This window comes from Canis lupus, chromosome 18 (assembly GCF_011100685.1).
Source record: "Canis lupus familiaris isolate Mischka breed German Shepherd chromosome 18, alternate assembly UU_Cfam_GSD_1.0, whole genome shotgun sequence".
Classification (NCBI taxonomy): Eukaryota; Metazoa; Chordata; class Mammalia; order Carnivora; family Canidae; genus Canis; species Canis lupus.
In genome coordinates, this window is record NC_049239.1 from 43326417 (window position 1) to 43342326 (window position 15910).

The 15910-nt window shown below is 38.8% G+C and overlaps 1 protein-coding gene across 1 annotated transcript in view; it reads left to right on the forward strand.

Moving 5' to 3' along the window:
- The first annotated feature begins 3703 nt into the window (after positions 1-3703).
- Positions 3704-15910, forward strand: part of AMBRA1 (autophagy and beclin 1 regulator 1) — a 170062-nt gene continuing 157855 nt past the window's right edge. Inside the window, 1 exon segment of the mRNA XM_038563409.1 lies at positions 3704-3921. The gene's annotated coding sequence lies outside the window, so the exon portion shown is untranslated.

The following is a 15910-nucleotide window of genomic DNA, read 5'->3' on the forward strand; positions in this document are numbered from 1 at the left end:
TGTTCATACATTAAAATCCATTGATATAAAAAAATAAAATAAAATAAAATAAAATCCATTGATAAATTGCACCAATGAAAATATATCCTATATAAATAATTCCAAAGAAGAAAGCACCTCCTACTGTGAATGATTAAGTTGTGTTCTGGGATCTCTTCCCTGTGCTGCTCCTGCATCATTACCTTGCTTCTACTTTACCATCTAGCACATTAACCAACAGTGCCATGAGACGAGGCTACCAAATAACAGAACAGAATTGCAACAGCAAAACCTACAGTTGGCTCATCATTTTGGCTGCTCAAGGCCCAATTCCTCTTCCCGGAATTCCTAATAAGATGACACATGGTACTGCTACAGAGTTCTTTCATCCTTCATTCAGCCCGATTTCTACCATGCAGAATGTAGTAGATGTTTCTTACAGCCCAGAGCCAATGTAAGGAAAGATTTTCTCCGCTTCTCTTCTTTTCTCTCTCTTCACTCTCCATCCCAGGCAATTTCCTCATGTCTACATATCCCAATCCTCTTTTCCTGGCTTAGTCTTTACAAGTTCCTTCTGTGTGATTGGCAGTGGCTAGGTCGCTTCTTAGGGTTTGCCAACTGTCCTGGTTTGCCCAGAGCCATTGCAGTGTTAGCATTAAAAGTTCTTTGTCCTGGGAAACCCCTAGTCCTCATCAAACTGGGGCAGATGGTCACCCCACTTCAGGGGAAGCATCATCCTACCTTTAAGGAGATGGCTCCCCATTGGAGAACTCAACCAATACCATAATCAGTAATCAACATAAAAAGGAATTATTGAATCATAACTCTGAGATGTAAGCATCAGTGATATACCCCAGAATGATATTTACCCCCCTGGTTTTTTTTCTTTAAAGTCTTCCTTCAGTGTGTGGAGATTCAACTTCACACACTGAAGTGTGTTGAGGATTTCAAACTAATCTCTTGTGATCTACTCTTCTGTCCAAATTGACTCCCATAAAAACAAGCAGTACTTTATTGTCACAGTAAAGCTTAAATCCACACCTGAAAAGAAATGGTTCTCTAGAGAAATTTTATCTGTAGAGATGCATCTCTGTCTCCAGAATAAGCCATCTTTTCCATGGTTTCACTGAGCAGTTTAGCCTCAAGCTTCTCAAATATCTCCATTTTTAGGTGATGATTTTAGATTTATATTTGTATAAACTTCAGGTGTTTTTCCCAAAAGAAGAGTCCCTAATTTTTGAAAGACTGAAAATTTCTTGTAGCCTTAAAATTAGTTTCTTTAGTTTTTCTCACCGAAATCAAGCTTTCAAAATAATGTTGTTGGGATCCCTGGGTGGCGCAGCGGTTTGGCGCCTGCCTTTGGCCCAGGGCGCGATCCTGGAGACCCGGGATTGAATCCCACGTCGGGCTCCCGGTGCATGGAGCCTGCTTCTCCCTCTGCCTGTGTCTCTGCCTCTCTCTCTCTCTCTCTCTCTCTCTCTCTCTCTCTCTCTGTGACGATCATAAATAAATAAAAATTTAAAAAAAAGTTCAAAATAATGTTGTTATTTGGGTCAAGTTTCAATGAGGGCTGTAGCTTTAGATGCTTATGTCCCACAAGCCTTTCCAAGAAGGAAGCTTCTCTAAAACATGTATTCTGGGAATAGAAACTCAGCCCTGGATGGCAGCAAAAGGAAGTCTATTTGCTGCTCCTCATCTGGCTTCAGGAATGTGGCAGAGACTGCTTATTTAGCTGCCACTTAGTATTCTTTTGCCCCTGACTTTTAGAACTGCCCAGGGTAAAGACTAATTTCCAGTTAGGTGTGGCTGTGTGACTAACTTCTGGTCAGTGGAATATAAGTGGAAATGTCCTGTGCTATTTTCAAGATATGTCCTTATGGCAGGCGACATGCCTTTCCCCTTTCAGCTTCCTGCTGGTTGGAATGTAGACATGATGGCTAGAGCTTGAACAGCTGTCTTAGACCTGGGATGAAAACCACTTACTGAAGATGTTAAAGCAACAGAATGGAAGCCTGGTGCATGTCACCAAATGGCCACTCCTTACCCTACACTGTGCATCTTTGGATTTCTTTTATATGACAGAGAAATAAATCTCTTCTTTGCTTCCTTACTCTTTTTATGTGTAATAGGCCCGAATCATAAATAAAAAGGTTACAACTGCCTCTTTCCAAAAGCAGCAATATTTATTACACAGAAAATGTTTAGATCCAACAATGGGGAGCAAGGTCAGTATATCCTCTTAATGGAATATTGTACAACTGTTAAGCATAGCAACTATTCAAGATTTAATAGGGAAATGATATAATGCAAAACAATTAACACTTTCTGCTTAAGCTTTAAAACATTACATAGGATATTTCCAAGGACTGTATGGGAATATGAACAAATTAAAAGCTTTGTATTTTGGAAACATTGTTAAATTCTTCTCTTTAGACTTTTGCAAATGTTGCTATGTTTACTCATTTTTAAGTCCCCTAAAACAGTAGTAGATGACAAAAGCCCAGTGTTTTGTCCTCATATTATGAACACTGGTTTTATCCTCTATTATAAAAATGTTGTCACATAATTAAAGGAGGAGATTTTTAGTTTTTTAAGAAAATTTTAAAAAGATTTTATTTATTAATTCATGAGAGACATAGAGAGGCAGAGACACTGAGGGAGAAGCAGGCTCCTCGCAGCAAGCCCCAGCAGGACTGGATTTCTGGACAGGAATTACACCCTGTGCGGACGGCAGATGCTCAACCACTGAGCCACCCAGATGTCTCAAAGGAGATTTAAATATATATATATATATATAATAAATTGTAAATGAAGCTAATGTGAGGATGCGTCTTTCACTTTGATTATACACTCTTTAAGGGCTAGGACTTTATTTTTTACACCTTTACTCTCCATCTCTCCTTCCTCCTTTGGAGGTGATAAGGTAGGCTGTTATTGCCTACATTTGGTAATCCTTATTTGGAATAATGTATGTGAATTGTTGAATTGACCTAGGATGTATGTATTAATTCACATTTATGCTGAACATATTAATTTGTCTACTAAGAGACTTCAGCAAGGGGCTATTGTTCTAAGAATGAAAATGCCAACTTTGTCAGGTTCTGAACCCAAGGAGAATTTTGATCAGTATATAAGAAGCATACTTGAGGTCTCAGGCTTTTGGAATAAAATTAAAAAGCATGTTTTTTTTTTTTTTTTTGCTTTTTGTCCTGCCTTAGGTCAGCCTACAAAACCGAGTTTTCCCAGCTTCTCTTTGCTGTGCTTTACAGGAGCTACTGTGGAGCTTCAACAACGATTACTAACTTTGTTTTTCAGTCTGGATTCCCTCTCATCGTCTCTCTGTGCCTCTGTCATTTATACGTATATTTACTTTTATTTACCTCATTGCCTGTAAGGAAACTAAGAGTCACACTTGATCAGTTGGGATAAATAGCGTTGGGAGTCCGTAAGGTAGTCGCTGAACTGCCAAGTGTTATTATTGTGCCATGACTTGATCTTCAACAATCACGAAAAACTCCAGCGCTCTGAACAACTTAGCTGGCAACCAACACAGAAAATGGCAGAAACACCGGCTACTTTACTCCACGGCTTATGATCTGGGTTTGTTTATTCATGCCTTGGACACGAGTCGGCCCTAAGGTTGGAGCTGAGCTGTTTTTCGGCGCTCGATTGCACTTCCTTGAACGATTGCTCGGGCGCTCTTCCTCTGGTGTCTGGGGCGTTTGTGTATTCGGTGATCTCTTGCGCCGTCTTCTTGCTTGATGTCTTCTGAGCGGCGGCGGCGCCGGGTCGAAGGCTGACTTGTTCGCGAGGCCCCGCGCTCAGGCTGCTTTCTCCCGCTGGTCGGCAGAGCGGACCCCTTGCTTCCTTCCTGCCTCTTCCTCCCGTCGGTGGCTGAGTCCTCGCGCTGCGCTGCAGACGGAGCCCCCGCCCGTCTTGCAGGTAGGCCCGGGAGGAGCCTGGGAGGCCCGGTCCGGCATCCTTACGCCGGCGGGTTGAGAAGACCTTGGCGCCGGCGGGTGGGCGGGCGGGCCGGCCGCGGAGACACGGCCGGAGGAGGAGCTACCCGGCTGCGTTCGGGGGCGCGGTCGGAGAGGCGGCGGGCGACTGAGGGAGAGGCCGGAAGGAGGGAGATGCCGGGGCTACTCTGCGCGGTTCGGTAGGGAGGGGATGTTGGGTCTAGGGCGGGTGTTGACACCTCTAGAGTGGGGGTGGGGTGGGGGGGGTCGCTCTCCAAGAACGGATAGAGCTTTGCGCGCTTGACCCTCCGTTTCTCCTCCCGCCTCCCCACCCTCCAAAGCTCCGGGTGTCACGACTCAATTGCGCTGGAGACCCCTCTCTGAGTCTGGCTTTTGAAAGGACCTTTGAGTAGGTGGAGGCAAGTGGAACATGGCCCCCTGGCTACTCTGAGCGAAGTGTCATGTGTTTGCTTTTTGGGGGTAGGGAAACTGAGACTGAGTTCTGATACTTGACTTTTCCCCATGTCTCCAACAGATCTTTAAATGCACCTTAAGTCTTTTTTTTTTTTTTTTTTTGTCATTTATAAGTTCGCTTTTTTTTCCTATTTATTTGTCACTTTATGCACACAGTGACTTGTCGTTTGCGATGTCTCCTACCTAGGAATTCAGATTCTGTCACTGTTACTTCAGAAGTGAAGAGACCATGCTGGTTTTGCTTGCCAGAGTCTGTATCATTTTTGTGAGAATAACAATGACAATTCTGTTTCTTGGTAGAAAATTTCGTTTGCTGTCCAGTTTACTTTCTGGTTGATACTTATTTTTTTCCCCTTCCCCTTAGCTTGTTCTCAGTGGAACCCTCCAACTGTGGTGTTAAGTGATTAATATCCAACGGAAAATGGTTAAGATTTTGAAATCAGATATTTGTCCTGAGAGTTTGCTTTCTAGGGAGAATCCAAAGGAAACCCAAGGAGTAGCCTTCGGAACAGCTTTATTATATTCGATTAGTGGTTTAGTTATGCATATATTAAAGTTAAACAGGTTGTGTGTAAGAACCATTCAGATATTGAGATATTTAAATACAAAGTTAAAATTCTGGCAACTCCATTGTGTTTTCCATTTCTCTCCCAACTTGGAAACTTTGGGGACTAAGTGTTCTTACTCATTTTATTTTCGTTGGATTCAATGTCACGATCCTAATTTGTGTAGCTTCTTTGTTGAAAAAAAAAAATTCAGGCCAGAGGTCATTCTGGGTTGAATAAGTATTTCCATAGGATGTCGAATCAGTGGGACAGTGGTTTTAAAAGAGAACAGACTAAATTTCTAGTTGTGAGATGAAAGTATACAAGCTTATGTTCTTTTTAAACAGTTTTGGAATTCTCATGAGTTTTGGAAACATTATTGTTCCTCTAATTATTTTTTATGTCAAAAATATTTAAATGTAGGCCCTCGGTCATGAGTGATTTCCTAGTTATCAGGACCTCGGTACTTCCAGAAAGGGATTAATGAAGAGTCACCAGACTGGAGAATCTACATTGGGAAATTAGACTAAGAATGTATGCTTTCTGGAAAAGTTTTTATGGTAGAAGAGAATTTATAACAGAGGAAAGAATTTAGACAAGGAAGTGACATTGCCTCCAGAGGATTGATTCTGCATAGAATTTATAGTTAGTGTAGTATCTCAGTGACTTTTAGTGAATGCTAAATAATAGATAAGAGTTTGCTATGAGTGTCACAAAAAATGTTAGGAACATTTTGTTATGTTTCTGTAAGCAATAATTAACAGAGATTTAAGTTGGATTGAAGAGGACAAGAAATTTGGCTGTGCTGCTGGTAGTGGGGTTATAGGGATAAAGCTTCTTAACAGCTTCTATCTTGCTTTATGATAGAAATTGACTCCACTGTTTACTTGTCTTAGTTAAATCTTACGCTGTTCTGTCAGTATCATGTCAGGCTCTCTTCTGGCATTTCCTTTCAGAAATTTATGGGTTCAGAATATGACTTAATTGTTCTGTCTTCTTTTTTAGTGAGCAAGTTCTTGGGGATTATTAAAGATGTAAACTTCTTTGAATGTATTGTAGAACTTCTGGAAGGAGTTATGTTTATCACTTGGAAAAGATTAGTTGTGTATGTCATTTAAAAACAATTAGTTATTTTTGTTAGCCATAATAATGTAGTTTTATACAGTATAATTTTCAAAATATTTTCTTTTTTTTTTTTTTTTCAAAATATTTTCAACACATGATAGGAAACTTAGGAAACTTTTATTCTTTTTTTTTTTTTTTTTTTTTAAAGTAAGCTCCACATCCAGTGTGGGGCTTGAATTCATGATCCTGAGATCAACAATTTGCATGCTCTACCAGCTAAGCTAGCCAGGTGCCCCAAAACTTTTATATTATTATTATTATTTTTTTAATTTTTATTTATTATTTATGATAGTCACACACAGAGAGAGAGAGGCAGAGACACAGGCAGAGGGAGAAGCAGGCTCCATGCACCGGGAGCCCGACGTGGGATTTGATCCCGGGTCTCCAGGATCGTGCCCTGGGCCAAAGGCAGGTGCCAAACCGCTGCGCCACCCAGGGATCCCTATATTATTATTTTTTAAAGATTTTATTTATTTATGAGAGACACAGAGAGGAAGAGAGGCAGAGGGAGAAGTAGGCCTCCTGCAAGGAGCCCGATGCGGGACCCTTGATCCTGGACCCCAGGATCACGCCCTGAAACAAAGGCAGACACTCAAGCCCTAAGCCACCCAGGTGTTCCCAAAACCTATTTTTTTGATCATCATTCAAAGCTCCTTATTAACACTGAATCCAGACATTTGTGATCTTAAAGGATTTTCATGAATGTTGACAGCTTATGTTGACAACTTATCTCACTATTTCCATTTATCCTGCTCTGAAAGGAATTGGATAAAAAGTTTTGTTGTTAACACACTGCGATCTTTTATTTTTTAAAATTTATTTTTAAAGATTTATGTATTTATTTTAGAGAGAGAGAAAGGGAGAGAATCTCAAGCAGACTCCCTCCTGAGCATGGAGCCCTACCACAGGAGGCTTGAACTCACAACCCTGAGATCACGACCTGAGCCAAAACCCAGAGTCGGAAGCTCAAACCATCTTAGCCACCCAGGCACCCAGGTCTCTTTTTAAAGGATGTGTCTCAGCTTTGATAGAATTATTTTGGAATAGGATGCAGATCTTTTTACCCAGTGATTTGGTTTACCAAAAAAAAACAAAACAAAAAAACAAAAAAAAACACCCTTAAGTTCCTTTGGTCATAGTCATTCTTGTTTCTTTCTCCAATTGTTTCTAATAAACCCAGAGAGAACTTTCTGTTTCTTGTCATAATTTCTGTTTGTACAGAAGTACTATGGTACAACCTGTCCTCTGGTTTGGGGGTAATTTATATTTTATTTTCAAGCCCTTTCTCCCTCTGAAATTAATTAGATCTGTTTCTTTTTCCCTTTTTTCAAAGCTAAAATTAGTTTCTGATAGATAAAAAATTTGTGATCAGTTATTGTCAGAATGTATTTATGTGCCTAGTAGTATGTGGCAGTCTGCCAAAGTGATGTGGTAAGAAGAAAACAGATTAAGGAATCAGGAGACCTGCGTTTAAGTCCTAGGCTTATGAGCTTCCTAGCTGGGAAATCCTGTACAAATTATTTAAGGAGGCCGTAGGGAAGGCTACTGCCCTTTATTGGGCATTTACCGTGTCATGTTCTTTACATGTATTATCTCATTCAATACTCGTAACAGTCCTTTAAGGCAGATATTATTTTCCCAGTAGATCCTGAACTCAGAAAGAGTAAATAATTTGGCCAAGATCACACAGCAAATATGTAGCAGAGGTGGGATTTAAATTCGATGCTTTGAATACTTTTATGAATCTGTATTTAAAGAATGGGAAAGAGAATACTTCTAATACTTCTGTTGAGAAAAAGCACATGAAGCTGCTTTAAGAAGATAAGGTGCTCTTCAGATGTTAACTGCTATGTTATCTTACAGCAACAGTGAGTAAATGTCATCTAGGTTCTTGGACACCTTGCTTCTTTTAGGGCAGCATTATGCCTGACAGTCATGGAGAATAGAGGTGACAAACATTAGACCAGCATTGGAGGAGCTTACTAATATGTAGGTGGAAAGGAGTGAGTGCCTGGAAGTGCTAGTGAAAAGACAAGTTTTAGGTGCTGCATGTTTATGAGGTGAGACTGAAAATATTTATCCCCTCTCTTCCAGTTAGTCTTGCCTGCAGATCTGTAGGTTAGTATCTTTTCTATCTTGTTCTCTGTCTCTTAGAGTTGATAATCTCCACTTCTCCACCTAAACTTTTTTCTTTCATCATTGAGTACTGTTCTTGTACTGTGTGGTTTCCTAAGGTACAATACATTCCTTGCAGACCTTTTGGAACTATTTTTTTATTGTGACTCTTTTTCAACTCTTACCTTTTCAGACTTGTTCATCTAGCAAATATTTATTGAATGCTTATTAGATGCTGGGATACAAAGGTAGACATGCGTGTTCTTGTTCTTCCCGAGTTTATTCCAGTGGGGAGCAGAGTTGATTGAACACGTATCTGATAAATATTGAAAGAAACAAACTGGATAACAGAGAGGTGAAGGAGCGAGGAGAGGAGGGCACTGGGTGTTCTGGGGGGGCGGGGGGTAGAGTCATCAGTTATGGCATCCTTAATCCCCTTAAAAAGTTACAGTCACAACATATTAAGGTTCTCTTGCTACTATCACAAAGGAAGTCTTCATTTAAAATTACTACATGTAATATTTGTTACTTCTTGTGTGGTGATACTGGATTTGGCATAATAAAGGATGACTATGACTTGAAAAATTCAACATGCTTGGCTAGTGAGTTTAATTTTTTACTTCTAATGTGACCTGAATTTAATTAGTTCTCATTTATTAATTTTTCCCCAAATAGCTGTTCTTTGGAGGTTGAGTTCAATGAATTTGAACACTGGATACATGCCTTCAGGTTTATTTGTAGCAGGGACTGAGCTGAAGTACTTAGCCTTGTATAAGGGGAAAGACTTATGTATAAGGATTGTCGTGAAATTGAGAGAGGGAATATATAAGCTATTGGTGAGTATGTTTATACAGTAATACATACAATGTACTATATGTATATTGTATACACTATATACAGTGTAATAATACGATCTTGTTTGGTGCCTTTCTTCCAAGATATTACAAGTATTTTGTAGTATTTTTTTGCTGTTGGTTATTGAAATCGTATTTCTCTCTGTAGAATTAACTGAGGCAAATTTCACATTTCATGATTTCATCATTTATTTATTTCTGCTCCCCAGGTTACAACATATATTCATTCTTCCATGAATCAAAATTACTTTGCTTTAGGTGTAAATGTTTATGATCTAATGACACATTTGAAATTTTGCTGAGTTGCAGAGGATTAATATGCTTGTTTAATTTGGGAAGAGAATTGGAGTATTTCAGTCTAGCTGACCAGTGAAAACAGGGTAGAAAAACATGTCTTCCCAGACTCTAGAATAACAGTCTAATGGCACTGATTCTTGGAGCCAGGCAGTCTGAGTCCAAATCTCGGGGCCACTATTTACTAGCTCTGCACCTTGAACAAGTTACTTAACCTCTCTGTGCCTTTCTTCATGCGTAGAATAGCATTCAATTGTGAGAATTGAATAAGTTAATATATGTAAAGCATTTAGAACAGATAGTGCTATATATGCCAGTTATAATTTTTAATATTATTACTATAGCACGATAAAGATTGTATATTCCCCAAAAGAAGAACAAATAATAGTGATGCTTAGATTGAAGTTTAGTGTCTTTTGAGAAAAGTTGAAGAGGGAATGGGAATTTAAAGCAGCGTATTTGTTCTTCCTTTCCCTCAATGTGCTTCAAATTAAAGTAATAGGATGCATCTTTACTGGGAAAGAGAAACCTAGAAAGCAACAGTGTCTGAAAGAATTCCAAATAGAAGAGAAATGGCAAAATTTTGAGGATTCTGTAATATGTTGGTAAAACAGGCCAGAGCTATTTTAGGAACAGAACATTTCTTTGCAAAACAGGTAGAAAATTTTTAGCGTCTGAATTTTATTATCTATTTGAACTGTGATTAGTGCTTGAAGGATTTGGAAAAAGTTGACTTAAGGCATGGAAAAGAATGATATTTAGGGAAAAGTCTAAGTTACCAAATCACCTTGAGTAAACTTCTGGAAGAGTGAACATACTTTTTGTATAGTGGTAAAAACTGGGAATCTAGTAGAGTCCGTTTTTTATTACTCTCATCCCTTGTGCCATTATAAATTGTGGGTGGCTTCAGTCTTTGCATTAACTATCTTTGTTTTCGTCTCTGCAATATTTCTACTCTGTCATTTTAAAAATCTGTTTAATGTTGAAATGGAGTCTTGTTTTTTTTTTCTTTCATTCATTCATTCATTCATTCATTCAGTAAATGTTTATTGAATGTCCACCACTGTGCTAAGTGTTGTGAATACCATAATAAGAGCTGATCAGAACCAGTGTTTATTGAAGTGCTTTGTTCCAGGTACTGTACCAAGAGCTTTGTGTCATTGATTCTTTTTATTCTTTTTTTTTTTTTTTTTAAGATTTTATTTATTTATTCGTGAGAGACACAGAGAGAGAGAGGCAGAGACACAGGCAAAGGGAGCCCAATGTGGAACTTGATCCCGGGACTCCAGGATCACGCCCTGGGCCAAAGGCAGGGGCTCCACGGCTGAGCCACCCAGTTGTCCCGTTTCTTTTTATTCTTGCAACAGTTTTATGGTGTAGGTACTTTTATGCTCCGCATTTCACAGATGTGGAGATTGTGGCTCAGAGAGGTTAATCACTCTGGTTATGTTGTGGGAAATTTTAGAAATTTGTGGAAAAAATTTTGGAAATTATGGAAAATTTGGAAGTGGGAGAAGTATGATAGTTAAGATGTCTTATTGTGGTCCAGGCAAAAGATGATCATGGCTTGGATTAGGCTCTAAGCCATGGAGATGGAAGGAATTAGAGTCAGTAGACATTTTATTTTTATTTTTTTTTTTTTAAACTTTTTTTTTTTTTTTTTTTTTTTTTTTTTAATTTATGATAGTCACACACACACACACACACAGAGAGAGAGGCAGAGACACAGGCAGAGGGAGAAGCAGGCTCCATGCACCGGGAGCCCGACGTGGGATTCAATCCCGGGTCTCCAGGATTGCGCCCTGGGCCAAAGGCAGGCGCTAAACCCCTGCGCCACCCAGGGATCCCTTATTTTTATTTTTGTTTTTGTTAAAATTCAATAGATATTTTAGAGTTAGGACAGGCAAGATTTAATAATGGACTGGATATGTGGGAGGAGGGAAGAGTCTAGTATGATTCCTGAATTTCTGGCATGTGCACCTAGGTAGATGAAGTTAACCATTTCTGAGATGGAAATATTTGAGAAGGAGCAGATTTTGAGTAGAGTTGGGGAATAGAATGAAGATCTTAACTCTAGTCATGCTGAATGTGAGCTCTCTGAAAACATGCAAGTGGAGACATCAAGCAAGGAGCCTTTCAGTGCTGCTGGAAGGGGCGCTGGCAGTAAATCTGGATGCTCTTGGTAGATAGGTGGTATTTACAGTCAAGGAAAATGGCCAAGATTATTCAGAGGGAATACATGTATAGACTAGAGGAGGAGAGTGTTCCTGACCAAGCTCCAAGGAATTTAATAGGAAATCTAGGAAACTGAGAAGGGAACATGTTTTTTGTTTTTTGTTTTTTGTTTTTTGTTTTTGGGCGGGGGGAACATGTTTTGAGAAGAAAGTCATTTGCCTGTATTTTTTGGATTTAGCAACACAAAGATCATTGATGATCATAACAACAGTGTTGGAGGATTGTAGGGCCAGAAGCCACACTGAAGTGGATTTAAAAAGTGGGAAGGGAGGAAGTAGAGATGATTTCTATATTTTGGTAATTAACATGCCTATCTACCCATAAGAAGTAATACTTTAAGAAGAAGTAATATAATAAGGTCTGTGACAGTAGGAACAATACCTTTTTATTTTCTTCTTGGCTGCCTAGGCTTGGTGTCTTGCCAGGAAGTTGGATTAAAGGAGAAAGAGGTTAAGGAATGAGGATAACTGCAAAATGGCAGGAGTAGAGATTCTCATGGTCTTTATATGTGGCCTTGGAATTTAAGAGTGTATGTCCTTTTTATCTTTGCTATCATTAGCTTCTCTTTTTTTTACCCACCTACCTAAAGCATCTTTGTATTTTGGTGTTACTGGCTTTTAAAAAGTTCATTCCTTACATTTTTTTTTTTTCTTGTTGCTTTCCTATGGTCATTGTTGCTATAGTCTTATAGCTGATGTGCTTGGTTATTTATCTCTATTCACTCATTTATTGGTTCTTATTGTCATATAGAATACTATATAACTGGGGCTCTAGATTTTATTTTGGTTTCTGTTTTGTTTCTTATTTACATAGTCTTTGCTTAGAGTCTAATAGGTTATACTGAGACATTTTTGCTACCAGTCTACCTGGAATTTTTTTTTTAAGATTTTATTAATTTATTCATGAAAGACACAGAGAGAGGCAGAGACATAGGCAGAGGGAAGAGAAGCAGACTCCATGCAGGGAGCCCGATGTGAGACTTGATCCCTGAACTCTGGGATCAAGTCCTGAGCTGAAGGCAGAGCTCAACTGCTGAGCCATCCAGATGTCCCTCTACCTGGAATTTTATATAATGACTTTCAGGGAAGGGCTAAGCATTTTATGGATATTGTCCCCGTTAGTCTTCTAGCATTCTTTTTTAGTTTATTGAGGTAAAATTCACATAGCACAAATTTAAGCATTTTATTCTGTTACATTTTATTATTTTTAAAATATTTTATTTATTTATTTTATTTTAGAGAGAGTGCGCTCATAAGTGTGAGTCGGGGAGGAGAGGCCGAGGAAGGGGGAGAGGCAGAGAATCTCAAGCAGACTCCCTGGTGGAGCGGGAGGATGCGGGCTTAATTTCACCACCCTGAGATGTTGACCTGAGGTGAAACCAAGATTTGGACGATTAACAGACGAGCCACCCAGGCACTCCCCAAATTAACCATTTTATTTTATTTAAAAAAATATTGTATTTATTTGATAGAGCATGTGCACAGGAAAGAGCACTAGTGAAGGGATGCCAAGGAAGAGGGAGAAGCTGGCTCCCCAGTGAGCAGGAAGCCTGAGCATGCAGAGCTTGATCCCAGGCCCTGGGATGATGACCTCAATCAAAGGCAGATGCTTATTAATCAACTGAACCACCGAGGCATCCCACCAAAATTAACCTTTTTATTTATTCAAAATTAACCATTTTATTTTATTTATTTTTTTCAAAATTAACCATTTTAAAGTGAACAATTCAGTGGTGTTTAGTACATTCATAGTATTGTGCAACCACCACCTCTATCTAGTTCTAGAATGTTTTAATTATCCTTTTTCTAGTTATGCAGTTTCTTTTCATTTTCCTCCTTCCACCAGCCCTGGAAACCAGCAATCTGCATTCTGTATCTATAGATTGATTTATTCTGGCTATCTTATATAAATGAGATCATAACATTATGTAACCTTTCGTGTGTGTGTGTGTGTGTGTACACACACACACCAATAATCTGTCCATTTATCCACTGGTGAACATTTGGACTGTTTCCACCTTTTGGGTATCATGATTAGAGCTACCGTAAACATATATGTGTGAGTACTTGTTTCCAGTTGTTTTGGGTATCTACATAGGAGTGTAATTGCAGAGCTGTCTCGTAATGTATTTTTGTTGTGATTCTTCCCAGACCATAGGGATCAAGCCAACATCTGCAGCTTCCACAGAGTGTGTGATTTGAAGCTATTGGCTGGGCTTAAGTTGGGATTGAGAATCTCTTTCCTTTATTTTAACTTCTTGAGGAACTGAATTCTCCTAACATACTGGTTTTGTTATCTGCATTTTACTGATGGGGTAATTGAGGTACAGCATCTGCATGGTTTTAAACTTCCTATCTTCAGAGCAAATCAGTGATGGAACTGAAAATTTAAGACATGTTCTTTGTCTAAGATGACCCATCTAAACAATGTTGCGATTTCATGAAGCTTTTTAAAATGGACTTCCTATATTTTTTAATCTCTTGAAGGGATATTGTTCAGGTGGTATTAAGCAGATGTTCTTTTTCCATAGACGACAAGAGGGAATGTGTTTTAATTGCAGCAGACGGGATATAGATTACAAATTAGAAGTACTTCCTGACAACAAGATACTGGAATATTACCAAAGAACATTGTGAAATATCTTCTTCAAAGACTTAGTAACTATCTTTCTAGGATGATTTAGGTGTGGGCTTGTTAAGGAATGAGGGAGATGAGAAAGACGACTTGCTGAGGTCCCTGGTTAACCCCAGGACATAGGTTTTATGATTAATCAAAACAGTATCTCTGGCATTGTAATGAGTATGTTTTCATTTTCTTTATGAAGAAATAATCAGTAGAGAGTAGGTAAATTGCTCAAGGTCTCCTGATAAAATGGAACATTAGCATTTTGAATCTTTTTGGCTCCTGAGTTGAATGCTCAGAGATTGTGTGTGTGTGTGTGTGTGTGTGTGTGTGTATTATATATATATAAATGTCTTTTCATGGCTGTGTGATGTATTATTGTGATTCTTCCTAAACCGTAGGGCTCGAAGCCAACATCTGCAGCTTCCATAGAGTGTATGATTTGAGAGTTGTTGGCTGGGTTTAGATTAGGACTGAGAATTTTTTCCTGTAAAAATTGGTTTGGTCTTTAGATATGTAGAAATGGGAACACATTATCAGTAACAGACTACAGTAATAGATTCTTAATGACTATTTAGGAAGGGCCAAGTTAAAATTGCAGGTAAAGGTGCACAGGACATAAATGTATTTTTGTTTTGTAGTGCTTGGAGAAAAAGAAGCCCAGAAGATGGGCAAATGAAGATTAAATTCTATTGTAGAACATTAACATAAAAACACTCATTGAATGTAGTATTAAGTTGCCAGTTTAAGTGCTCAGCTCAGGAAATGCCAAAGTTAAGGTACTGAGAATATTAACACATTCACCTGACACTTAGAGTCAATATTAAAGTATTAAAGTCAATCTCATAAAGGATCTCTTGCTATTATCAAAATCACATTTTGAGATCCATGGGTCATTGACTGGGAAGCTAACCTGGGAGGGGGTATTACCTTGGTAGGTAGTTTTAATGCATTTATTATGTTTATTTTAGTTGAGCTGTGGGAGCACTTACTTGTTCACTTCTCTGCTACCAAAAATATCGTCAAATATATTTATTGAGTTTTCTTAAATTGGCAACAACTGTTACCTCTGCAGGATAAAAGAGAGGGGAGCCAACTTTTGAATACTTAACATGTACTGGGAATTTTGTATTTCCTTCTCCATATAGTACTCATAACCTATAAAGTGGGTGGTGATACCTCTATTGTAAAGGACAGGAAAAGGTGAAACTTTTTCTTGCCAAAGGTTATACACATGGTGAATAGCAAAGCTGAGATGGAGAAGTTAGAGTCTTCTGTTTTAAATTAGTGTTTTTCTTTTTGTATACTATCATTTGTTTTTAAAATTTAATTAATTTTTTAAAAAAGATTTTGTTTATTTATTCATGAGAGAGAGAGGCAGAGGGAGAAGCAGGCTTCCTGCAAGGAGCCCGATGTGAGACTTGATCCCCAATCCTGGGATCATGCCCTGAGCTGAAGGCAGATGCTCAACCGCTAAGCCACCCAGGCATCCCTTTTTTTTTTTTTTTTTTTTTTTTTTAAGTAGACTTGCGGCAACTGGGTGGCTCTATCAGTTGAGTGTTTGATTCTTGGTTCAGCTCAGGTCATGATCTCATGGGTTGTGGGATCAAGCCCCTTGTCAGGCTCCAAGCTCAGCTGGGAGTCTGCTTGAAGATTTTCTCCCTCTTCCCTACCCCCTGATTGTGCATGTATACCACCTCTTTCTCTC